The sequence below is a fragment of the Balaenoptera borealis genome (genome assembly GCF_965194805.1).
Source record: "Balaenoptera borealis genome assembly, contig: HAP1_SCAFFOLD_42, whole genome shotgun sequence".
NCBI classification, from domain to species: Eukaryota; Metazoa; Chordata; class Mammalia; order Artiodactyla; family Balaenopteridae; genus Balaenoptera; species Balaenoptera borealis.
In genome coordinates, this window is record NW_028124003.1 from 1962856 (window position 1) to 1988824 (window position 25969).

The 25969-nt window shown below is 43.9% G+C and overlaps 1 long non-coding RNA gene across 1 annotated transcript in view; it reads left to right on the forward strand.

Moving 5' to 3' along the window:
- LOC309621238 overlaps positions 1 to 25969 on the forward strand; it is an 801112-nt gene that overhangs the window by 614312 nt on the left and 160831 nt on the right. The gene's annotated exons all lie outside the window — the stretch shown is intronic.

Genomic DNA, 25969 nt, shown 5'->3' on the forward strand with positions numbered 1-25969 from the left:
AGAAGAGGATTTGAAATCAAGGCAGAATTGCAGGAAACAAATTTCAGGAGGTAGATTCGAATCGCCTTTAAAGCACATGAAATGCGGCAAAACGTTGACAATGATGCCCTTGGCCAAAAAGGGCGTATGCGTTTTTTCCTGAATATATTCAGGAAAAAACGCATACGCCCTTTTTGGCCAACCAAGCAACCTGGAAAGGCAAATCAGCGCTACAAAGAAGTCTCGCTACCCATTGGTCAAAATGGCCATGCTGAAAAAAGTGTCAAAACCAGAAATGCAGGAAAGGCCATGGAGAAATGGGAGCCATGCTACACTGATGGGCGGGATGTAAATTGCCAACAGCCACTCTGGAGAAGTGTACGGTGAGTCCTGAAACGTCTAAAAAGCAAAGCTTAGAGAGCATAGGGCACTTCCACTCATGGGGGTATACATTGGGAAAATTAAAAATCAGCAAGAGACAAGCACCCCAAAGTTTAGGGCTGCTCTCTTGACAAGGACCTCCACTTCATTCCACCTTCAATATCCCAGGAAAGAGAAAAATGGATAAAGAAGTTGTGGTCCTTATATACAATGGAATATCACTCAGCCATGAAATCAATGTCATAAGGCTAGTAGCAGCATGATGAGTGGATTTAGGTACGACGATTCTAAGTGAAATAAGTCACACAGAAAAGGACACTTCTCATAAGGTATCACTGATAGAGGGAATGTAAAAACCGTTACACTTGAACTGAATTACAAAACAGAACAGAGTCACACATGCAGAAAACACACTATGGCTGCTTAACGGGAAAGGTGAGGTGGGGTGATACATAAAACAAGGGTTTCAAATTAGCTCAGATACCGTTCCATAAAACCAATATGTAATAGACAAGACCTACTCCTTGCTCAGAGAACTGGACTCAACACGCCCTATTCACCACACAAGAATATATCTGACTAGTAATAATCTTAAAACCTATGTATTGATATCTCTCTGTTAGTGTGTCAAGTGGGTGTAAAGCAGCATAAACACAGCAGTGAAAAGCAGCTAAACCCCATTATAAAAATAAATTACTTTGAAAAACCCATGAAACAAAGACAGTGAAAGAGAGCGAAATTCTTACACAATGCGTTCAGGGGCTGTGATGCAACCTGGATTGACCATATCTAGACCCACAGCTGGATGAGACATAAGGGTGGACACTCTTGGGGCTGAGAGGTTTGGTGAGGTTGGGTGAGCAAACGCAGACCCTTTAAAGGAATACTGCGTGGTACCCATCGCATGGGTCCCAAATCTCCAGGTTCAAGGGCATCTTCCTACATTGAGAACATGCATGAGAAACCCAGAAGATGGTACACCGTGTGATGGGGAAAGGTTTCTAAAACGTACCTCATTTCTCATCTCCTTGTGCCCGGGTTCGCCATAACAGCCGCTTTACTAGCAATCTCCCTACTTGGAGCATCAGCATCTTTAACCTCCTGTTCCGTACAGGTTGCAATTTGTCCTGAGGATGAACGAGAAGACATGGAACCAATGAGAGACTAGCTCTTGGTGTTGGGACAGGCACAGGTCACTCTATTTTCCCATCAGGAAGAAGAATTAACCACAGGCTCATCCTGCCCCCCGGAACCAGAATAGGGCCTGAAGCCATCCTGCGCTTTTGCGGCCATCTCCCAAAAAGGCGAGTTGTAAAATGGAGGTTCAGGGCACTGCAATTCACAAACCTGCAGAGTTATAAATGATAACTCTCGTCCACAAATATATTGAGGGAAGGCAAAGAAGAGGATTTGAAATCAAGGCAGAATTGCAGGAAACAGATTTCAGGAGGTAGATTCGAATCGCCTTTAAAGCACATGAAAAGCGGCAAAACGTTGACAATGATGCCCTTGGCCAAAAAGGGCGTATGCGTTTTTTCCTGAATATATTCAGGAAAAAACGCATACGCCCTTTTTGGCCAACCAAGCAACCTGGAAAGGCAAATCAGCGCTACAAAGAAGTCTCGCTACCCATTGGTCAAAATGGCCATGCTGAAAAAAGTGTCAAAACCAGAAATGCAGGAAAGGCCATGGAGAAATGGGAGCCATGCTACACTGATGGGCGGGATGTAAATTGCCAACAGCCACTCTGGAGAAGTGTACGGTGAGTCCTGAAACGTCTAAAAAGCAAAGCTACAGAGCATAGGGCACTTCCACTCATGGGGGTATACATTGGGAAAATTAAAAATCAGCAAGAGACAAGCACCCCAAAGTTTAGGGCTGCTCTCTTGACAAGGACCTCCACTTCATTCCACCTTCAATATCCCAGGAAAGAGAAAAATGGATAAAGAAGTTGTGGTCCTTATGTACAATGGAATATCACTCAGCCATGAAATCAATGTCATAAGGCTAGTAGCAGCATGATGAGTGGATTTAGGTACGACGATTCTAAGTGAAATAAGTCACACAGAAAAGGACACTTCTCATAATGTATCACTTATAGAGGGAATGTAAAAACCGTTACACTTGAACTGAATTACAAAACAGAACAGAGTCACACATGCAGAAAACACACTATGGCTGCTTAACGGGAAAGGTGAGGTGGGGTGATACATAAAACAAGGGTTTCAAATTAGCTCAGATACCGTTCCATAAAACCAATATGTAATAGATAAGACCTACTCCTTGCTCAGAGAACTGGACTCAACACGCCCTATTCACCGCACAAGAATATATCTGACTAGTAATAATCTTAAAACCTAGGTATTGATATCTCTCTGTTAGTGTGTCAAGTGGGTGTAAAGCGGCATAAACACAGCAGTGAAAAGCAGCTAAACCCCATTATAAAAATAAATTACTTTGAAAAACCCATGAAACAAAGACAGTGAAAGAGAGCGAAATTCTTACACAATGCGTTCAGGGGCTGTGATGCAACCTGGATTGACCATATCTAGACCCACAGCTGGATGAGACATAAGGGTGGACACTCTTGGGGCTGAGAGCTTTGGTGAGGTTGGGTGAGCAAATGCAGACCCTTTAAAGTAATACTGCGTGGTACCCATCGCATGGGTCCCAAATCTCCAGGTTCAAGGGCATCTTCCTACATCGAAAACATGCATGAGAAACCCAGAAGATGGTACACCGTGTGATGGGGAAAGGTTTCTAAAACGCACCTCATTTCTCATCTCCTTGTGCTCGGGTTCGACATTCCAGCCACTTTACTAGCAATCTCCCTACTTGGAGCATCAGCACCTTTAACCTCCTGTTCCGTACAGGTTGCAATTTGTCCTGAGGATGAACGGGAAGACTTGGAACCAATGAGAGACTAGCTCTTGGTGTAGGGACAGGCACAGGTCACTTTATTTTCCCATCAGGAAGAAGAATTAACCACAGGCTCAGCCTGCCCCCCGGAACCAGAACAGGGCCTGAAGCCATCCTGCGCTTTTGCGGCCATCTCCCAAAAACGCGAGTTGTAAAATGGAGGTTCAGGGCACTGCAATTCACAAACCTGCAGAGTTATAAATGATAACTCTCGTCCACAAATATATTGAGGGAAGGCAAAGAAGAGGATTTGAAATCAAGGCAGAATTGCAGGAAACAGATTTCAGGAGGTAGATTCGAATCGCCTTTAAAGCACATGAAAAGCGGCAAAACGTTGACAATGATGCCCTTGGCCAAAAAGGGCGTAAGCGTTTTTTCCTGAATATATTCAGGAAAAAACGCATACGCCCTTTTTGGCCAACCAAGCAACCTGGAAAGGCAAATCAGCGCTACAAAGAAGTCTCGCTACCCATTGGTCAAAATGGCCATGCTGAAAAAAGTGTCAAAACCAGAAATGCAGGAAAGGCCATGGAGAAATGGGAGCCATGCTACACTGATGGGCGGGATGTAAATTGCCAACAGCCACTCTGGAGAAGTGTACGGTGAGTCCTGAAACGTCTAAAAAGCAAAGCTTAGAGAGCATAGGGCACTTCCACTCATGGGGGTATACATTGGGAAAATTAAAAATCAGCAAGAGACAAGCACCCCAAAGTTTAGGGCTGCTCTCTTGACAAGGACCTCCACTTCATTCCACCTTCAATATCCCAGGAAAGAGAAAAATGGATAAAGAAGTTGTGGTCCTTATATACAATGGAATATCACTCAGCCATGAAATCAATGTCATAAGGCTAGTAGCAGCATGATGAGTGGATTTAGGTACGACGATTCTAAGTGAAATAAGTCACACAGAAAAGGACACTTCTCATAAGGTATCACTGATAGAGGGAATGTAAAAACCGTTACACTTGAACTGAATTACAAAACAGAACAGAGTCACACATGCAGAAAACACACTATGGCTGCTTAACGGGAAAGGTGAGGTGGGGTGATACATAAAACAAGGGTTTCAAATTAGCTCAGATACCGTTCCATAAAACCAATATGTAATAGACAAGACCTACTCCTTGCTCAGAGAACTGGACTCAACACGCCCTATTCACCACACAAGAATATATCTGACTAGTAATAATCTTAAAACCTATGTATTGATATCTCTCTGTTAGTGTGTCAAGTGGGTGTAAAGCAGCATAAACACAGCAGTGAAAAGCAGCTAAACCCCATTATAAAAATAAATTACTTTGAAAAACCCATGAAACAAAGACAGTGAAAGAGAGCGAAATTCTTACACAATGCGTTCAGGGGCTGTGATGCAACCTGGATTGACCATATCTAGACCCACAGCTGGATGAGACATAAGGGTGGACACTCTTGGGGCTGAGAGGTTTGGTGAGGTTGGGTGAGCAAACGCAGACCCTTTAAAGTAATACTGCGTGGTACCCATCGCATGGGTCCCAAATCTCCAGGTTCAAGGGCATCTTCCTACATTGAGAACATGCATGAGAAACCCAGAAGATGGTACACCGTGTGATGGGGAAAGGTTTCTAAAACGTACCTCATTTCTCATCTCCTTGTGCCCGGGTTCGCCATAACAGCCGCTTTACTAGCAATCTCCCTACTTGGAGCATCAGCATCTTTAACCTCCTGTTCCGTACAGGTTGCAATTTGTCCTGAGGATGAACGAGAAGACATGGAACCAATGAGAGACTAGCTCTTGGTGTTGGGACAGGCACAGGTCACTCTATTTTCCCATCAGGAAGAAGAATTAACCACAGGCTCATCCTGCCCCCCGGAACCAGAATAGGGCCTGAAGCCATCCTGCGCTTTTGCGGCCATCTCCCAAAAAGGCGAGTTGTAAAATGGAGGTTCAGGGCACTGCAATTCACAAACCTGCAGAGTTATAAATGATAACTCTCGTCCACAAATATATTGAGGGAAGGCAAAGAAGAGGATTTGAAATCAAGGCAGAATTGCAGGAAACAGATTTCAGGAGGTAGATTCGAATCGCCTTTAAAGCACATGAAAAGCGGCAAAACGTTGACAATGATGCCCTTGGCCAAAAAGGGCGTATGCGTTTTTTCCTGAATATATTCAGGAAAAAACGCATACGCCCTTTTTGGCCAACCAAGCAACCTGGAAAGGCAAATCAGCGCTACAAAGAAGTCTCGCTACCCATTGGTCAAAATGGCCATGCTGAAAAAAGTGTCAAAACCAGAAATGCAGGAAAGGCCATGGAGAAATGGGAGCCATGCTACACTGATGGGCGGGATGTAAATTGCCAACAGCCACTCTGGAGAAGTGTACGGTGAGTCCTGAAACGTCTAAAAAGCAAAGCTACAGAGCATAGGGCACTTCCACTCATGGGGGTATACATTGGGAAAATTAAAAATCAGCAAGAGACAAGCACCCCAAAGTTTAGGGCTGCTCTCTTGACAAGGACCTCCACTTCATTCCACCTTCAATATCCCAGGAAAGAGAAAAATGGATAAAGAAGTTGTGGTCCTTATATACAATGGAATATCACTCAGCCATGAAATCAATGTCATAAGGCTAGTAGCAGCATGATGAGTGGATTTAGGTACGACGATTCTAAGTGAAATAAGTCACACAGAAAAGGACACTTCTCATAAGGTATCACTTTTAGAGGGAATGTAAAAACCGTTACACTTGAACTGAATTACAAAACAGAACAGAGTCACACATGCAGAAAACACACTATGGCTGCTTAACGGGAAAGGTGAGGTGGGGTGATACATAAAACAAGGGTTTCAAATTAGCTCAGATACCGTTCCATAAAACCAATATGTAATAGATAAGACCTACTCCTTGCTCAGAGAACTGGACTCAACACGCCCTATTCACCGCACAAGAATATATCTGACTAGTAATAATCTTAAAACCTAGGTATTGATATCTCTCTGTTAGTGTGTCAAGTGGGTGTAAAGCGGCATAAACACAGCAGTGAAAAGCAGCTAAACCCCATTATAAAAATAAATTACTTTGAAAAACCCATGAAACAAAGACAGTGAAAGAGAGAGAAATTCTTACACAATGCGTTCAGGGGCTGTGATGCAACCTGGATTGACCATATCTAGACCCACAGCTGGATGAGACATAAGGGTGGACACTCTTGGGGCTGAGAGGTTTGGTGAGGTTGGGTGAGCAAACGCAGACCCTTTAAAGTAATACTGCGTGGTACCCATCGCATGGGTCCCAAATCTCCAGGTTCAAGGGCATCTTCCTACATTGAAAACATGCATGAGAAACCCAGAAGATGGTACACCGTGTGATGGGGAAAGGTTTCTAAAACGTACCTCATTTCTCATCTCCTTGTGCCCGGGTTCGCCATAACAGCCACTTTACTAGCAATCTCCCTACTTGGAGCATCAGCATCTTTAACCTCCTGTTCCGTACAGGTTGCAATTTGTCCTGAGGATGAACGAGAAGACATGGAACCAATGAGAGACTAGCTCTTGGTGTTGGGACATGCAGAGGTCACTCTATTTTCCCATCAGGAAGAAGAATTAACCACAGGCTCATCCTGCCCCCCGGAACCAGAACAGGGCCTGAAGCCATCCTGCGCTTTTGCGGCCAGCTCCCAAAAAGGCGAGTTGTAAAATGGAGGTTCAGGGCACTGCAATTCACAAACCTGCAGAGTTATAAATGATAACTCTCGTCCACAAATATATTGAGGGAAGGCAAAGAAGAGGATTTGAAATCAAGGCAGAATTGCAGGAAACAGATTTCAGGAGGTAGATTCGAATCGCCTTTAAAGCACATGAAAAGCGGCAAAACGTTGACAATGATGCCCTTGGCCAAAAAGGGCGTAAGCGTTTTTTCCTGAATATATTCAGGAAAAAACGCATACGCCCTTTTTGGCCAACCAAGCAACCTGGAAAGGCAAATCAGCGCTAAAAAGAAGTCTCGCTACCCATTGGTCAAAATGGCCATGCTGAAAAAAGTGTCAAAACCAGAAATGCAGGAAACGCCATGGAGAAATGGGAGCCATGCTACACTGATGGGCGGGATGTAAATTGCCAACAGCCACTCTGGAGAAGTGTACGGTGAGTCCTGAAACGTCTAAAAAGCAAAGCTTAGAGAGCATAGGGCACTTCCACTCATGGGGGTATACATTGGGAAAATTAAAAATCAGCAAGAGACAAGCACCCCAAAGTTTAGGGCTGCTCTCTTGACAAGGACCTCCACTTCATTCCACCTTCAATATCCCAGGAAAGAGAAAAATGGATAAAGAAGTTGTGGTCCTTATATACAATGGAATATCACTCAGCCATGAAATCAATGTCATAAGGCTAGTAGCAGCATGATGAGTGGATTTAGGTACGACGATTCTAAGTGAAATAAGTCACACAGAAAAGGACACTTCTCATAATGTATCACTTATAGAGGGAATGTAAAAACCGTTACACTTGAACTGAATTACAAAACAGAACAGAGTCACACATGCAGAAAACACACTATGGCTGCTTAACGGGAAAGGTGAGGTGGGGTGATATATAAAACAAGGGTTTCAAATTAGCTCAGATACCGTTCCATAAAACCAATATGTAATAGACAAGACCTACTCCTTGCTCAGAGAACTGGACTCAACACGCCCTATTCACCGCACAAGAATATATCTGACTAGTAATAATCTTAAAACCTAGGTATTGATATCTCTCTGTTAGTGTGTCAAGTGGGTGTAAAGCGGCATAAACACAGCAGTGAAAAGCAGCTAAACCCCATTATAAAAATAAATTACTTTGAAAAACCCATGAAACAAAGACAGTGAAAGAGAGCGAAATTCTTACACAATGCGTTCAGGGGCTGTGATGCAACCTGGATTGACCATATCTAGACCCACAGCTGGATGAGACATAAGGGTGGACACTCTTGGGGCTGAGAGGTTTGGTGAGGTTGGTTGAGCAAACGCAGACCCTTTAAAGTAATACTGCGTGGTACCCATCGCATGGGTCCCAAATCTCCAGGTTCAAGGGCATCTTCCTACATTGAAAACATGCATGAGAAACCCAGAAGATGGTACACCGTGTGATGGGGAAAGGTTTCTAAAACGCACCTCATTTCTCATCTCATGGTGCTCGGGTTCGCAATTCCAGCCACTTTACTAGCAATCTCCCTACTTGGAGCATCAGCACCTTTAACCTCCTGATCCGTACAGGTTGCAATTTGTCCTGAGGATGAACGAGAAGACATGGAACCAATGAGAGACTAGCTCTTGGTGTTGGGACATGCAGAGGTCACTCTATTTTCCCATCAGGAAGAAGAATTAACCACAGGCTCATCCTGCCCCCCGGAACCAGAACAGGGCCTGAAGCCATCCTGCGCTTTTGCGGCCAGCTCCCAAAAAGGCGAGTTGTAAAATGGAGGTTCAGGGCACTGCAATTCACAAACCTGCAGAGTTATAAATGATAACTCTCGTCCACAAATATATTGAGGGAAGGCAAAGAAGAGGATTTGAAATCAAGGCAGAATTGCAGGAAACAGATTTCAGGAGGTAGATTCGAATCGCCTTTAAAGCACATGAAAAGCGGCAAAACGTTGACAATGATGCCCTTGGCCAAAAAGGGCGTATGCGTTTTTTCCTGAATATATTCAGGAAAAAACGCATACGCCCTTTTTGGCCAACCAAGCAACCTGGAAAGGCAAATCAGCGCTACAAAGAAGTCTCGCTACCCATTGGTCAAAATGGCCATGCTGAAAAAAGTGTCAAAACCAGAAATGCAGGAAAGGCCATGGAGAAATGGGAGCCATGCTACACTGATGGGCGGGATGTAAATTGCCAACAGCCACTCTGGAGAAGTGTACGGTGAGTCCTGAAACGTCTAAAAAGCAAAGCTACAGAGCATAGGGCACTTCCACTCATGGGGGTATACATTGGGAAAATTAAAAATCAGCAAGAGACAAGCACCCCAAAGTTTAGGGCTGCTCTCTTGACAAGGACCTCCACTTCATTCCACCTTCAATATCCCAGGAAAGAGAAAAATGGATAAAGAAGTTGTGGTCCTTATGTACAATGGAATATCACTCAGCCATGAAATCAATGTCATAAGGCTAGTAGCAGCATGATGAGTGGATTTAGGTACGACGATTCTAAGTGAAATAAGTCACACAGAAAAGGACACTTCTCATAATGTATCACTTATAGAGGGAATGTAAAAACCGTTACACTTGAACTGAATTACAAAACAGAACAGAGTCACACATGCAGAAAACACACTATGGCTGCTTAACGGGAAAGGTGAGGTGGGGTGATACATAAAACAAGGGTTTCAAATTAGCTCAGATACCGTTCCATAAAACCAATATGTAATAGATAAGACCTACTCCTTGCTCAGAGAACTGGACTCAACACGCCCTATTCACCGCACAAGAATATATCTGACTAGTAATAATCTTAAAACCTAGGTATTGATATCTCTCTGTTAGTGTGTCAAGTGGGTGTAAAGCGGCATAAACACAGCAGTGAAAAGCAGCTAAACCCCATTATAAAAATAAATTACTTTGAAAAACCCATGAAACAAAGACAGTGAAAGAGAGCGAAATTCTTACACAATGCGTTCAGGGGCTGTGATGCAACCTGGATTGACCATATCTAGACCCACAGCTGGATGAGACATAAGGGTGGACACTCTTGGGGCTGAGAGCTTTGGTGAGGTTGGGTGAGCAAATGCAGACCCTTTAAAGTAATACTGCGTGGTACCCATCGCATGGGTCCCAAATCTCCAGGTTCAAGGGCATCTTCCTACATCGAAAACATGCATGAGAAACCCAGAAGATGGTACACCGTGTGATGGGGAAAGGTTTCTAAAACGCACCTCATTTCTCATCTCCTTGTGCTCGGGTTCGACATTCCAGCCACTTTACTAGCAATCTCCCTACTTGGAGCATCAGCACCTTTAACCTCCTGTTCCGTACAGGTTGCAATTTGTCCTGAGGATGAACGGGAAGACTTGGAACCAATGAGAGACTAGCTCTTGGTGTAGGGACAGGCACAGGTCACTTTATTTTCCCATCAGGAAGAAGAATTAACCACAGGCTCAGCCTGCCCCCCGGAACCAGAACAGGGCCTGAAGCCATCCTGCGCTTTTGCGGCCATCTCCCAAAAACGCGAGTTGTAAAATGGAGGTTCAGGGCACTGCAATTCACAAACCTGCAGAGTTATAAATGATAACTCTCGTCCACAAATATATTGAGGGAAGGCAAAGAAGAGGATTTGAAATCAAGGCAGAATTGCAGGAAACAGATTTCAGGAGGTAGATTCGAATCGCCTTTAAAGCACATGAAAAGCGGCAAAACGTTGACAATGATGCCCTTGGCCAAAAAGGGCGTAAGCGTTTTTTCCTGAATATATTCAGGAAAAAACGCATACGCCCTTTTTGGCCAACCAAGCAACCTGGAAAGGCAAATCAGCGCTACAAAGAAGTCTCGCTACCCATTGGTCAAAATGGCCATGCTGAAAAAAGTGTCAAAACCAGAAATGCAGGAAAGGCCATGGAGAAATGGGAGCCATGCTACACTGATGGGCGGGATGTAAATTGCCAACAGCCACTCTGGAGAAGTGTACGGTGAGTCCTGAAACGTCTAAAAAGCAAAGCTTAGAGAGCATAGGGCACTTCCACTCATGGGGGTATACATTGGGAAAATTAAAAATCAGCAAGAGACAAGCACCCCAAAGTTTAGGGCTGCTCTCTTGACAAGGACCTCCACTTCATTCCACCTTCAATATCCCAGGAAAGAGAAAAATGGATAAAGAAGTTGTGGTCCTTATATACAATGGAATATCACTCAGCCATGAAATCAATGTCATAAGGCTAGTAGCAGCATGATGAGTGGATTTAGGTACGACGATTCTAAGTGAAATAAGTCACACAGAAAAGGACACTTCTCATAAGGTATCACTGATAGAGGGAATGTAAAAACCGTTACACTTGAACTGAATTACAAAACAGAACAGAGTCACACATGCAGAAAACACACTATGGCTGCTTAACGGGAAAGGTGAGGTGGGGTGATACATAAAACAAGGGTTTCAAATTAGCTCAGATACCGTTCCATAAAACCAATATGTAATAGACAAGACCTACTCCTTGCTCAGAGAACTGGACTCAACACGCCCTATTCACCACACAAGAATATATCTGACTAGTAATAATCTTAAAACCTATGTATTGATATCTCTCTGTTAGTGTGTCAAGTGGGTGTAAAGCAGCATAAACACAGCAGTGAAAAGCAGCTAAACCCCATTATAAAAATAAATTACTTTGAAAAACCCATGAAACAAAGACAGTGAAAGAGAGCGAAATTCTTACACAATGCGTTCAGGGGCTGTGATGCAACCTGGATTGACCATATCTAGACCCACAGCTGGATGAGACATAAGGGTGGACACTCTTGGGGCTGAGAGGTTTGGTGAGGTTGGGTGAGCAAACGCAGACCCTTTAAAGTAATACTGCGTGGTACCCATCGCATGGGTCCCAAATCTCCAGGTTCAAGGGCATCTTCCTACATTGAGAACATGCATGAGAAACCCAGAAGATGGTACACCGTGTGATGGGGAAAGGTTTCTAAAACGTACCTCATTTCTCATCTCCTTGTGCCCGGGTTCGCCATAACAGCCGCTTTACTAGCAATCTCCCTACTTGGAGCATCAGCATCTTTAACCTCCTGTTCCGTACAGGTTGCAATTTGTCCTGAGGATGAACGAGAAGACATGGAACCAATGAGAGACTAGCTCTTGGTGTTGGGACAGGCACAGGTCACTCTATTTTCCCATCAGGAAGAAGAATTAACCACAGGCTCATCCTGCCCCCCGGAACCAGAATAGGGCCTGAAGCCATCCTGCGCTTTTGCGGCCATCTCCCAAAAAGGCGAGTTGTAAAATGGAGGTTCAGGGCACTGCAATTCACAAACCTGCAGAGTTATAAATGATAACTCTCGTCCACAAATATATTGAGGGAAGGCAAAGAAGAGGATTTGAAATCAAGGCAGAATTGCAGGAAACAGATTTCAGGAGGTAGATTCGAATCGCCTTTAAAGCACATGAAAAGCGGCAAAACGTTGACAATGATGCCCTTGGCCAAAAAGGGCGTATGCGTTTTTTCCTGAATATATTCAGGAAAAAACGCATACGCCCTTTTTGGCCAACCAAGCAACCTGGAAAGGCAAATCAGCGCTACAAAGAAGTCTCGCTACCCATTGGTCAAAATGGCCATGCTGAAAAAAGTGTCAAAACCAGAAATGCAGGAAAGGCCATGGAGAAATGGGAGCCATGCTACACTGATGGGCGGGATGTAAATTGCCAACAGCCACTCTGGAGAAGTGTACGGTGAGTCCTGAAACGTCTAAAAAGCAAAGCTACAGAGCATAGGGCACTTCCACTCATGGGGGTATACATTGGGAAAATTAAAAATCAGCAAGAGACAAGCACCCCAAAGTTTAGGGCTGCTCTCTTGACAAGGACCTCCACTTCATTCCACCTTCAATATCCCAGGAAAGAGAAAAATGGATAAAGAAGTTGTGGTCCTTATATACAATGGAATATCACTCAGCCATGAAATCAATGTCATAAGGCTAGTAGCAGCATGATGAGTGGATTTAGGTACGACGATTCTAAGTGAAATAAGTCACACAGAAAAGGACACTTCTCATAAGGTATCACTTTTAGAGGGAATGTAAAAACCGTTACACTTGAACTGAATTACAAAACAGAACAGAGTCACACATGCAGAAAACACACTATGGCTGCTTAACGGGAAAGGTGAGGTGGGGTGATACATAAAACAAGGGTTTCAAATTAGCTCAGATACCGTTCCATAAAACCAATATGTAATAGATAAGACCTACTCCTTGCTCAGAGAACTGGACTCAACACGCCCTATTCACCGCACAAGAATATATCTGACTAGTAATAATCTTAAAACCTAGGTATTGATATCTCTCTGTTAGTGTGTCAAGTGGGTGTAAAGCGGCATAAACACAGCAGTGAAAAGCAGCTAAACCCCATTATAAAAATAAATTACTTTGAAAAACCCATGAAACAAAGACAGTGAAAGAGAGAGAAATTCTTACACAATGCGTTCAGGGGCTGTGATGCAACCTGGATTGACCATATCTAGACCCACAGCTGGATGAGACATAAGGGTGGACACTCTTGGGGCTGAGAGGTTTGGTGAGGTTGGGTGAGCAAACGCAGACCCTTTAAAGTAATACTGCGTGGTACCCATCGCATGGGTCCCAAATCTCCAGGTTCAAGGGCATCTTCCTACATTGAAAACATGCATGAGAAACCCAGAAGATGGTACACCGTGTGATGGGGAAAGGTTTCTAAAACGTACCTCATTTCTCATCTCCTTGTGCCCGGGTTCGCCATAACAGCCACTTTACTAGCAATCTCCCTACTTGGAGCATCAGCATCTTTAACCTCCTGTTCCGTACAGGTTGCAATTTGTCCTGAGGATGAACGAGAAGACATGGAACCAATGAGAGACTAGCTCTTGGTGTTGGGACATGCAGAGGTCACTCTATTTTCCCATCAGGAAGAAGAATTAACCACAGGCTCATCCTGCCCCCCGGAACCAGAACAGGGCCTGAAGCCATCCTGCGCTTTTGCGGCCAGCTCCCAAAAAGGCGAGTTGTAAAATGGAGGTTCAGGGCACTGCAATTCACAAACCTGCAGAGTTATAAATGATAACTCTCGTCCACAAATATATTGAGGGAAGGCAAAGAAGAGGATTTGAAATCAAGGCAGAATTGCAGGAAACAGATTTCAGGAGGTAGATTCGAATCGCCTTTAAAGCACATGAAAAGCGGCAAAACGTTGACAATGATGCCCTTGGCCAAAAAGGGCGTAAGCGTTTTTTCCTGAATATATTCAGGAAAAAACGCATACGCCCTTTTTGGCCAACCAAGCAACCTGGAAAGGCAAATCAGCGCTAAAAAGAAGTCTCGCTACCCATTGGTCAAAATGGCCATGCTGAAAAAAGTGTCAAAACCAGAAATGCAGGAAACGCCATGGAGAAATGGGAGCCATGCTACACTGATGGGCGGGATGTAAATTGCCAACAGCCACTCTGGAGAAGTGTACGGTGAGTCCTGAAACGTCTAAAAAGCAAAGCTTAGAGAGCATAGGGCACTTCCACTCATGGGGGTATACATTGGGAAAATTAAAAATCAGCAAGAGACAAGCACCCCAAAGTTTAGGGCTGCTCTCTTGACAAGGACCTCCACTTCATTCCACCTTCAATATCCCAGGAAAGAGAAAAATGGATAAAGAAGTTGTGGTCCTTATATACAATGGAATATCACTCAGCCATGAAATCAATGTCATAAGGCTAGTAGCAGCATGATGAGTGGATTTAGGTACGACGATTCTAAGTGAAATAAGTCACACAGAAAAGGACACTTCTCATAATGTATCACTTATAGAGGGAATGTAAAAACCGTTACACTTGAACTGAATTACAAAACAGAACAGAGTCACACATGCAGAAAACACACTATGGCTGCTTAACGGGAAAGGTGAGGTGGGGTGATATATAAAACAAGGGTTTCAAATTAGCTCAGATACCGTTCCATAAAACCAATATGTAATAGACAAGACCTACTCCTTGCTCAGAGAACTGGACTCAACACGCCCTATTCACCGCACAAGAATATATCTGACTAGTAATAATCTTAAAACCTAGGTATTGATATCTCTCTGTTAGTGTGTCAAGTGGGTGTAAAGCGGCATAAACACAGCAGTGAAAAGCAGCTAAACCCCATTATAAAAATAAATTACTTTGAAAAACCCATGAAACAAAGACAGTGAAAGAGAGCGAAATTCTTACACAATGCGTTCAGGGGCTGTGATGCAACCTGGATTGACCATATCTAGACCCACAGCTGGATGAGACATAAGGGTGGACACTCTTGGGGCTGAGAGGTTTGGTGAGGTTGGTTGAGCAAACGCAGACCCTTTAAAGTAATACTGCGTGGTACCCATCGCATGGGTCCCAAATCTCCAGGTTCAAGGGCATCTTCCTACATTGAAAACATGCATGAGAAACCCAGAAGATGGTACACCGTGTGATGGGGAAAGGTTTCTAAAACGCACCTCATTTCTCATCTCATGGTGCTCGGGTTCGCAATTCCAGCCACTTTACTAGCAATCTCCCTACTTGGAGCATCAGCACCTTTAACCTCCTGATCCGTACAGGTTGCAATTTGTCCTGAGGATGAACGAGAAGACATGGAACCAATGAGAGACTAGCTCTTGGTGTTGGGACATGCAGAGGTCACTCTATTTTCCCATCAGGAAGAAGAATTAACCACAGGCTCATCCTGCCCCCCGGAACCAGAACAGGGCCTGAAGCCATCCTGCGCTTTTGCGGCCAGCTCCCAAAAAGGCGAGTTGTAAAATGGAGGTTCAGGGCACTGCAATTCACAAACCTGCAGAGTTATAAATGATAACTCTCGTCCACAAATATATTGAGGGAAGGCAAAGAAGAGGATTTGAAATCAAGGCAGAATTGCAGGAAACAGATTTCAGGAGGTAGATTCGAATCGCCTTTAAAGCACATGAAAAGCGGCAAAACGTTGACAATGATGCCCTTGGCCAAAAAGGGCGTAAGCATTTTTTCCTGAATATATTCAGGAAAAAACGCATACGCCCTTTTTGGCCAACCAAACAACCTGGAAAGGCAAATCAGCGCTACAAAGAAGTCTCGCTACCCATTGGTCAAAATGGCCATGCTGAAAAAAGTGTCAAAACCAGAAATGCAGGAAAGGCCATGGAGAAATGGGAGCCATGCTACACTGATGGGCGGGATGTAAATTGCCAACAGCCACTCTGGAGAAGTGTACGGTGAGTCCTGAAACGTCTAAAAAGCAAAGCTTAGAGAGCATAGGGCACTTCCACTCATGGGGGTATACATTGGGAAAATTAAAAATCAGCAAGAGACAAGCACCCCAAAGTTTAGGGCTGCTCTCTTGACAAGGACCTCCACTTCATTCCACCTTCAATATCCCAGGAAAGAGAAAAATGGATAAAGAAGTTGTGGTCCTTATATACAATGGAATATCACTCAGCCATGAAATCAATGTCATAAGGCTAGTAGCAGCATGATGAGTGGATTTAGGTACGACGATTCTAAGTGAAATAAGTCACACAGAAAAGGACACTTCTCATAATGTATCACTTATAGAGGGAATGTAAAAACCGTTACACTTGAACTGAATTACAAAACAGAACAGAGTCACACATGCAGAAAACACACTATGGCTGCTTAACGGGAAAGGTGAGGTGGGGTGATATATAAAACAAGGGTTTCAAATTAGCTCAGATACCGTTCCATAAAACCAATATGTAATAGACAAGACCTACTCCTTGCTCAGAGAACTGGACTCAACACGCCCTATTCACCGCACAAGAATATATCTGACTAGTAATAATCTTAAAACCTAGGTATTGATATCTCTCTGTTAGTGTGTCAAGTGGGTGTAAAGCGGCATAAACACAGCAGTGAAAAGCAGCTAAACCCCATTATAAAAATAAATTACTTTGAAAAACCCATGAAACAAAGACAGTGAAAGAGAGCGAAGTTCTTACACAATGCGTTCAGGGGCTGTGATGCAACCTGGATTGACCATATCTAGACCCACAGCTGGATGAGACATAAGGGTGGACACTCTTGGGGCTGAGAGGTTTGGTGAGGTTGGGTGAGCAAACGCAGACCCTTTAAAGTAATACTGCGTGGTACCCATCGCATGGGTCCCAAATCTCCAGGTTCAAGGGCATCTTCCTACATTGAAAACATGCATGAGAAACCCAGAAGATGGTACACCGTGTGATGGGGAAAGGTTTCTAAAACGCACCACATTTCTCATCTCATGGTGCTCAGGTTCGCAATTCCAGCCACTTTACTAGCAATCTCCCTACTTGGAGCATCAGCACCTTTAACCTCCTGATCCGTACAGGTTGCAATTTGTCCTGAGGATGAACGAGAAGACATGGAACCAATGAGAGACTAGCTCTTGGTGTTGGGACATGCAGAGGTCACTCTATTTTCCCATCAGGAAGAAGAATTAACCACAGGCTCATCCTGCCCCCCGGAACCAGAACAGGGCCTGAAGCCATCCTGCGCTTTTGCGGCCATCTCCCAAAAAGGCGAGTTGTAAAATGGAGGTTCAGGGCACTGCAATTCACAAACCTGCAGAGTTATAAATGATAACTCTCGTCCACAAATATATTGAGGGAAGGCAAAGAAGAGGATTTGAAATCAAGGCAGAATTGCAGGAAACAGATTTCAGGAGGTAGATTCGAATCGCCTTTAAAGCACAGGAAAAGCGGCAAAACGTTGACAATGATGCCCTTGGCCAAAAAGGGCGTAAGCGTTTTTTCCTGAATATATTCAGGAAAAAACGCATACGCCCTTTTTGGCCAACCAAACAACCTGGAAAGGCAAATCAGCGCTACAAAGAAGTCTCGCTACCCATTGGTCAAAATGGCCATGCTGAAAAAAGTGTCAAAACCAGAAATGCAGGAAAGGCCATGGAGAAATGGGAGCCATGCTACACTGATGGGCGGGATGTAAATTGCCAACAGCCACTCTGGAGAAGTGTACGGTGAGTCCTGAAACGTCTAAAAAGCAAAGCTTAGAGAGCATAGGGCACTTCCACTCATGGGGGTATACATTGGGAAAATTAAAAATCAGCAAGAGACAAGCACCCCAAAGTTTAGGGCTGCTCTCTTGACAAGGACCTCCACTTCATTCCACCTTCAATATCCCAGGAAAGAGAAAAATGGATAAAGAAGTTGTGGTCCTTATATACAATGGAATATCACTCAGCCATGAAATCAATGTCATAAGGCTAGTAGCAGCATGATGAGTGGATTTAGGTACGACGATTCTAAGTGAAATAAGTCACACAGAAAAGGACACTTCTCATAAGGTATCACTTTTAGAGGGAATGTAAAAACCGTTACACTTGAACTGAATTACAAAACAGAACAGAGTCACACATGCAGAAAACACACTATGGCTGCTTAACGGGAAAGGTGAGGTGGGGTGATACATAAAACAAGGGTTTCAAATTAGCTCAGATACCGTTCCATAAAACCAATATGTAATAGATAAGACCTACTCCTTGCTCAGAGAACTGGACTCAACACGCCCTATTCACCGCACAAGAATATATCTGACTAGTAATAATCTTAAAACCTAGGTATTGATATCTCTCTGTTAGTGTGTCAAGTGGGTGTAAAGCGGCATAAACACAGCAGTGAAAAGCAGCTAAACCCCATTATAAAAATAAATTACTTTGAAAAACCCATGAAACAAAGACAGTGAAAGAGAGCGAAATTCTTACACAATGCGTTCAGGGGCTGTGATGCAACCTGGATTGACCATATCTAGACCCACAGCTGGATGAGACATAAGGGTGGACACTCTTGGGGCTGAGAGGTTTGGTGAGGTTGGGTGAGCAAACGCAGACCCTTTAAAGTAATACTGCGTGGTACCCATCGCATGGGTCCCAAATCTCCAGGTTCAAGGGCATCTTCCTACATTGAAAACATGCATGAGAAACCCAGAAGATGGTACACCGTGTGATGGGGAAAGGTTTCTAAAACGTACCTCATTTCTCATCTCCTTGTGCCCGGGTTCGCCATAACAGCCACTTTACTAGCAATCTCCCTACTTGGAGCATCAGCATCTTTAACCTCCTGTTCCGTACAGGTTGCAATTTGTCCTGAGGATGAACGAGAAGACATGGAACCAATGAGAGACTAGCTCTTGGTGTTGGGACATGCAGAGGTCACTCTATTTTCCCATCAGGAAGAAGAATTAACCACAGGCTCATCCTGCCCCCCGGAACCAGAACAGGGCCTGAAGCCATCCTGCGCTTTTGCGGCCATCTCCCAAAAAGGCGAGTTGTAAAATGGAGGTTCAGGGCACTGCAATTCACAAACCTGCAGAGTTATAAATGATAACTCTCGTCCACAAATATATTGAGGGAAGGCAAAGAAGAGGATTTGAAATCAAGGCAGAATTGCAGGAAACAGATTTCAGGAGGTAGATTCGAATCGCCTTTAAAGCACATGAAAAGCGGCAAAACGTTGACAATGATGCCCTTGGCCAAAAAGGGCGTAAGCGTTTTTTCCTGAATATATTTAGGAAAAAACGCATACGCCCTTTTTGGCCAACCAAGCAACCTGGAAAGGCAAATCAGCGCTACAAAGAAGTCTCGCTACCCATTGGTCAAAATGGCCATGCTGAAAAAAGTGTCAAAACCAGAAATGCAGGAAAGGCCATGGAGAAATGGGAGCCATGCTACACTGATGGGCGGGATGTAAATTGCCAACAGCCACTCTGGAGAAGTGTACGGTGAGTCCGGAAACGTCTAAAAAGCAAAGCTTAGAGAGCATAGGGCACTTCCACTCATGGGGGTATACATTGGGAAAATTAAAAATCAGCAAGAGACAAGCACCCCAAAGTTTAGGGCTGCTCTCTTGACAAGGACCTCCACTTCATTCCACCTTCAATATCCCAGGAAAGAGAAAAATGGATAAAGAAGTTGTGGTCCTTATATACAATGGAATATCACTCAGCCATGAAATCAATGTCATAAGGCTAGTAGCAGCATGATGAGTGGATTTAGGTACGACGATTCTAAGTGAAATAAGTCACACAGAAAAGGACACTTCTCATAATGTATCACTTATAGAGGGAATGTAAAAACCGTTACACTTGAACTGAATTACAAAACAGAACAGAGTCACACATGCAGAAAACACACTATGGCTGCTTAACGGGAAAGGTGAGGTGGGGTGATACATAAAACAAGGGTTTCAAATTAGCTCAGATACCGTTCCATAAAACCAATATGTAATAGATAAGACCTACTCCTTGCTCAGAGAACTGGACTCAACACGCCCTATTCACCGCACAAGAATATATCTGACTAGTAATAATCTTAAAACCTAGGTATTGATATCTCTCTGTTAGTGTGTCAAGTGGGTGTAAAGCGGCATAAACACAGCAGTGAAAAGCAGCTAAACCCCATTATAAAAATAAATTACTTTGAAAAACCCATGAAACAAAGACAGTGAAAGAGAGCGAAATTCTTACACAATGCGTTCAGGGGCTGTGATGCAACCTGGATTGACCATATCTAGACCCACAGCTGGATGAGACATAAGGGTGGACACTCTTGGGGCTGAGAGCTTTGGTGAGGTTGGGTGAGCAAATGCAGACCCTTTAAAGTAATACTGCGTGGTACCCATCGCATGGGTCCCAAATCTCCAGGTTCAAGGGCATCTTCCTACATCGAAAACATGCATGAGAAACCCAGAAGATGGTACACCGTGTGATGGGGAAAGGTTTCTAAAACGCACCTCATTTCTCATCTCCTTGTGCTCGGGTTCGACATTCCAGCCACTTTACTAGCAATCTCCCTACTTGGAGCATCAGCACCTTTAACCTCCTGTTCCGTACAGGTTGCAATTTGTCCTGAGGATGAACGGGAAGACTTGGAACCAATGAGAGACTAGCTCTTGGTGTAGGGACAGGCACAGGTCACTTTATTTTCCCATCAGGAAGAAGAATTAACCACAGGCTCAGCCTGCCCCCCGGAACCAGAACAGGGCCTGAAGCCATCCTGCGCTTTTGCGGCCATCTCCCAAAAACGCGAGTTGTAAAATGGAGGTTCAGGGCACTGCAATTCACAAACCTGCAGAGTTATAAATGATAACTCTCGTCCACAAATATATTGAGGGAAGGCAAAGAAGAGGATTTGAAATCAAGGCAGAATTGCAGGAAACAAATTTCAGGAGGTAGATTCGAATCGCCTTTAAAGCACATGAAATGCGGCAAAACGTTGACAATGATGCCCTTGGCCAAAAAGGGCGTATGCGTTTTTTCCTGAATATATTCAGGAAAAAACGCATACGCCCTTTTTGGCCAACCAAGCAACCTGGAAAGGCAAATCAGCGCTACAAAGAAGTCTCGCTACCCATTGGTCAAAATGGCCATGCTGAAAAAAGTGTCAAAACCAGAAATGCAGGAAAGGCCATGGAGAAATGGGAGCCATGCTACACTGATGGGCGGGATGTAAATTGCCAACAGCCACTCTGGAGAAGTGTACGGTGAGTCCTGAAACGTCTAAAAAGCAAAGCTTAGAGAGCATAGGGCACTTCCACTCATGGGGGTATACATTGGGAAAATTAAAAATCAGCAAGAGACAAGCACCCCAAAGTTTAGGGCTGCTCTCTTGACAAGGACCTCCACTTCATTCCACCTTCAATATCCCAGGAAAGAGAAAAATGGATAAAGAAGTTGTGGTCCTTATATACAATGGAATATCACTCAGCCATGAAATCAATGTCATAAGGCTAGTAGCAGCATGATGAGTGGATTTAGGTACGACGATTCTAAGTGAAATAAGTCACACAGAAAAGGACACTTCTCATAAGGTATCACTGATAGAGGGAATGTAAAAACCGTTACACTTGAACTGAATTACAAAACAGAACAGAGTCACACATGCAGAAAACACACTATGGCTGCTTAACGGGAAAGGTGAGGTGGGGTGATACATAAAACAAGGGTTTCAAATTAGCTCAGATACCGTTCCATAAAACCAATATGTAATAGACAAGACCTACTCCTTGCTCAGAGAACTGGACTCAACACGCCCTATTCACCACACAAGAATATATCTGACTAGTAATAATCTTAAAACCTATGTATTGATATCTCTCTGTTAGTGTGTCAAGTGGGTGTAAAGCAGCATAAACACAGCAGTGAAAAGCAGCTAAACCCCATTATAAAAATAAATTACTTTGAAAAACCCATGAAACAAAGACAGTGAAAGAGAGCGAAATTCTTACACAATGCGTTCAGGGGCTGTGATGCAACCTGGATTGACCATATCTAGACCCACAGCTGGATGAGACATAAGGGTGGACACTCTTGGGGCTGAGAGGTTTGGTGAGGTTGGGTGAGCAAACGCAGACCCTTTAAAGTAATACTGCGTGGTACCCATCGCATGGGTCCCAAATCTCCAGGTTCAAGGGCATCTTCCTACATTGAGAACATGCATGAGAAACCCAGAAGATGGTACACCGTGTGATGGGGAAAGGTTTCTAAAACGTACCTCATTTCTCATCTCCTTGTGCCCGGGTTCGCCATAACAGCCGCTTTACTAGCAATCTCCCTACTTGGAGCATCAGCATCTTTAACCTCCTGTTCCGTACAGGTTGCAATTTGTCCTGAGGATGAACGAGAAGACATGGAACCAATGAGAGACTAGCTCTTGGTGTTGGGACAGGCACAGGTCACTCTATTTTCCCATCAGGAAGAAGAATTAACCACAGGCTCATCCTGCCCCCCGGAACCAGAATAGGGCCTGAAGCCATCCTGCGCTTTTGCGGCCATCTCCCAAAAAGGCGAGTTGTAAAATGGAGGTTCAGGGCACTGCAATTCACAAACCTGCAGAGTTATAAATGATAACTCTCGTCCACAAATATATTGAGGGAAGGCAAAGAAGAGGATTTGAAATCAAGGCAGAATTGCAGGAAACAGATTTCAGGAGGTAGATTCGAATCGCCTTTAAAGCACATGAAAAGCGGCAAAACGTTGACAATGATGCCCTTGGCCAAAAAGGGCGTATGCGTTTTTTCCTGAATATATTCAGGAAAAAACGCATACGCCTTTTTTGGCCAACCAAGCAACCTGGAAAGGCAAATCAGCGCTACAAAGAAGTCTCGCTACCCATTGGTCAAAATGGCCATGCTGAAAAAAGTGTCAAAACCAGAAATGCAGGAAAGGCCATGGAGAAATGGGAGCCATGCTACACTGATGGGCGGGATGTAAATTGCCAACAGCCACTCTGGAGAAGTGTACGGTGAGTCCTGAAACGTCTAAAAAGCAAAGCTACAGAGCATAGGGCACTTCCACTCATGGGGGTATACATTGGGAAAATTAAAAATCAGCAAGAGACAAGCACCCCAAAGTTTAGGGCTGCTCTCTTGACAAGGACCTCCACTTCATTCCACCTTCAATATCCCAGGAAAGAGAAAAATGGATAAAGAAGTTGTGGTCCTTATATACAATGGAATATCACTCAGCCATGAAATCAATGTCATAAGGCTAGTAGCAGCATGATGAGTGGATTTAGGTACGACGATTCTAAGTGAAATAAGTCACACAGAAAAGGACACTTCTCATAAGGTATCACTTTTAGAGGGAATGTAAAAACCGTTACACTTGAACTGAATTACAAAACAGAACAGAGTCACACATGCAGAAAACACACTATGGCTGCTTAACGGGAAAGGTGAGGTGGGGTGATACATAAAACAAGGGTTTCAAATTAGCTCAGATACCGTTCCATAAAACCAATATGTAATAGATAAGACCTACTCCTTGCTCAGAGAACTGGACTCAACACGCCCTATTCACCGCACAAGAATATATCTGACTAGTAATAATCTTAAAACCTAGGTATTGATATCTCTCTGTTAGTGTGTCAAGTGGGTGTAAAGCGGCATAAACACAGCAGTGAAAAGCAGCTAAACCCCATTATAAAAATAAATTACTTTGAAAAACCCATGAAACAAAGACAGTGAAAGAGAGAGAAATTCTTACACAATGCGTTCAGGGGCTGTGATGCAACCTGGATTGACCATATCTAGACCCACAGCTGGATGAGACATAAGGGTGGACACTCTTGGGGCTGAGAGGTTTGGTGAGGTTGGGTGAGCAAACGCAGACCCTTTAAAGTAATACTGCGTGGTACCCATCGCATGGGTCCCAAATCTCCAGGTTCAAGGGCATCTTCCTACATTGAAAACATGCATGAGAAACCCAGAAGATGGTACACCGTGTGATGGGGAAAGGTTTCTAAAACGTACCTCATTTCTCATCTCCTTGTGCCCGGGTTCGCCATAACAGCCGCTTTACTAGCAATCTCCCTACTTGGAGCATCAGCATCTTTAACCTCCTGTTCCGTACAGGTTGCAATTTGTCCTGAGGATGAACGAGAAGACATGGAACCAATGAGAGACTAGCTCTTGGTGTTGGGACATGCAGAGGTCACTCTATTTTCCCATCAGGAAGAAGAATTAACCACAGGCTCATCCTGCCCCCCGGAACCAGAACAGGGCCTGAAGCCATCCTGCGCTTTTGCGGCCATCTCCCAAAAAGGCGAGTTGTAAAATGGAGGTTCAGGGCACTGCAATTCACAAACCTGCAGAGTTATAAATGATAACTCTCGTCCACAAATATATTGAGGGAAGGCAAAGAAGAGGATTTGAAATCAAGGCAGAATTGCAGGAAACAGATTTCAGGAGGTAGATTCGAATCGCCTTTAAAGCACATGAAAAGCGGCAAAACGTTGACAATGATGCCCTTGGCCAAAAAGGGCGTAAGCGTTTTTTCCTGAATATATTCAAGAAAAAACGCATACGCCCTTTTTGGCCAACCAAGCAACCTGGAAAGGCAAATCAGCCCTACAAAGAAGTCTCGCTACCCATTGGTCAAAATGGCCATGCTGAAAAAAGTGTCAAAACCAGAAATGCAGGAAAGGCCATGGAGAAATGGGAGCCATGCTACACTGATGGGCGGGATGTAAATTGCCAACAGCCACTCTGGAGAAGTGTACGGTGAGTCCTGAAACGTCTAAAAAGCAAAGCTTAGAGAGCATAGGGCACTTCCACTCATGGGGGTATACATTGGGAAAATTAAAAATCAGCAAGAGACAAGCACCCCAAAGTTTAGGGCTGCTCTCTTGACAAGGACCTCCACTTCATTCCACCTTCAATATCCCAGGAAAGAGAAAAATGGATAAAGAAGTTGTGGTCCTTATATACAATGGAATATCACTCAGCCATGAAATCAATGTCATAAGGCTAGTAGCAGCATGATGAGTGGATTTAGGTACGACGATTCTAAGTGAAATAAGTCACACAGAAAAGGACACTTCTCATAATGTATCACTTATAGAGGGAATGTAAAAACCGTTACACTTGAACTGAATTACAAAACAGAACAGAGTCACACATGCAGAAAACACACTATGGCTGCTTAACGGGAAAGGTGAGGTGGGGTGATATATAAAACAAGGGTTTCAAATTAGCTCAGATACCGTTCCATAAAACCAATATGTAATAGACAAGACCTACTCCTTGCTCAGAGAACTGGACTCAACACGCCCTATTCACCGCACAAGAATATATCTGACTAGTAATAATCTTAAAACCTAGGTATTGATATCTCTCTGTTAGTGTGTCAAGTGGGTGTAAAGCGGCATAAACACAGCAGTGAAAAGCAGCTAAACCCCATTATAAAAATAAATTACTTTGAAAAACCCATGAAACAAAGACAGTGAAAGAGAGCGAAATTCTTACACAATGCGTTCAGGGGCTGTGATGCAACCTGGATTGACCATATCTAGACCCACAGCTGGATGAGACATAAGGGTGGACACTCTTGGGGCTGAGAGGTTTGGTGAGGTTGGTTGAGCAAACGCAGACCCTTTAAAGTAATACTGCGTGGTACCCATCGCATGGGTCCCAAATCTCCAGGTTCAAGGGCATCTTCCTACATTGAAAACATGCATGAGAAACCCAGAAGAT